Source organism: Amphimedon queenslandica, unplaced genomic scaffold, assembly GCF_000090795.2.
Source record: "Amphimedon queenslandica unplaced genomic scaffold, v1.1 AMPQUscaffold_12162, whole genome shotgun sequence".
Classification (NCBI taxonomy): domain Eukaryota; kingdom Metazoa; phylum Porifera; class Demospongiae; order Haplosclerida; family Niphatidae; genus Amphimedon; species Amphimedon queenslandica.
In genome coordinates, this window is record NW_003547599.1 from 12,476 (window position 1) to 14,103 (window position 1,628).

At 34.8% G+C, this 1,628-nt stretch overlaps 1 long non-coding RNA gene across 1 annotated transcript; it reads left to right on the forward strand.

Annotated features, from left to right (window-relative positions):
• Window positions 1-229: 229 nt before the first annotated feature.
• Window positions 230-1,501, forward strand: LOC109588319 (uncharacterized). The gene is made up of 2 exons (XR_002188074.1): window positions 230-1,130; window positions 1,178-1,501. It is a non-coding gene; the product is annotated as an uncharacterized LOC109588319 (long non-coding RNA).
• Window positions 1,502-1,628: the final 127 nt, after the last annotated feature.

The following is a 1,628-nucleotide window of genomic DNA, read 5'->3' on the forward strand; positions in this document are numbered from 1 at the left end:
AAATTAACTATCACTTAGACCACACCCTCTACTCAGTTTTATTAGTCATCACGTGCAGAAACGTGGTGATACAGCAGTACTGCTAGGGGTGTCCCGATTATGCTAATTTTTTACCTATAATTCTATTCAGAAATTCTCAAAATTTTGCTTATTATTCTTTTTATTCTGCCCTATTATTCTCACTTTATTCTTTATAATCATGAGCTAACTACAATAAATAAATAAATAAATGGATAAATAAATAAAAATGAAAATTAGTAAGTCTGAGAAGCTATTTAAAGTATCACTATCAGCAGAGACTGCAAAATATAAGTCTCTATATCAATTTCAGAACCTGAACTTTGTTCAAAAATTTAGGTACAACTAGCTCAGGCATTAAAAAATTCGAAAATTGTGCATTTGCTGCTCTTTAATTAGAGTTTGGCTACTGATCCACCTATTAGGCCAGCATTATTCTGGAATTGAAGTGCTGCCTATTATTCCCAAAATTATTCCGAAATAATCGGGACACCCCTAGGCAGTACTACTCATTGATTAGAGAGAAGGAGTGATGAGGATATCAAAGAGATTATTTAGTAGTCACAATGCTAATGTACTGGAATGTGGTGTACCTGTATAAGTAGTAGTGTCATTGGTACTGGATAGAGCTATTAGAGAGGAGGAAGAGGAGACAGTAAAGGAAGCATGTCATTCACTACTAGTGATGTATGACAGGATCACTTTATAATCATTGATTAGAGTGTATGTATGTAACTGGAACTTTAAAACATCATGAACACCCACGCAATGGAAGTGTATTAATTAAGTGATTGTGGGAGTGGCTGGATATGATGGCTGGAGTTGATGATGAGAATTGTTGTGGGGATTGTGATGAAAATAATGGATCATCTAGATGAAGCTGTTACTAAATCCAGAAGCTCCTTGAAGACTATGTTTAATAAAGGAGTGAAGTACCAGGCCTACTTGAAGAGAGTTGTAGAAACTAAGGGGGTTGGTAAAACCGGGCTCGGGAGGGGCTCGGGCACGGGAAATGGCGGGGTAAAACCGGGCTGCCCCGGACTGGGGCTTCACCTATTTTCATGGAATAAGGACTGATATGGAGCTAGTAAGGACATAGAACAAACTACTGAGTAACTGTGCAATTAAATGATTATATTATTTTATTGTTAAAATTTAGGGAAGCCATGAATCCCCCTTGACTAATGCTGGGAACAAGGCCGCTCTACTCCCATCTTTCTACGGTCCACTTTAACTCTCTCATTTTTATTTCTGATTTTATTTGCTGTCATTGTTATCTTAATTCTCATTTTCCTTGATTGTTGATTTATTTTTATTTATTTATATTTATTACTATTATTTTTACTGTTGATCATTATTCATTTCCACTTTTCTTTTTGTTTTCCAGGGGCCATAGCAGTTCAGTCTTGCTGGGATGTCTGTACTGTATTATCAAACTTACTCAATTTGGTTTATTGTAAATGAATTATATTACAAAACCGAACCAGAAACTATCAGGAAATTAGATTTTACAGGTGAACAATATTATAATTTTAAAAATGGTAAGAACTACCACTTTTGTCTTGTATATTATTTAAGATTACATGCTATAAATATTTGTTCTTCATGTA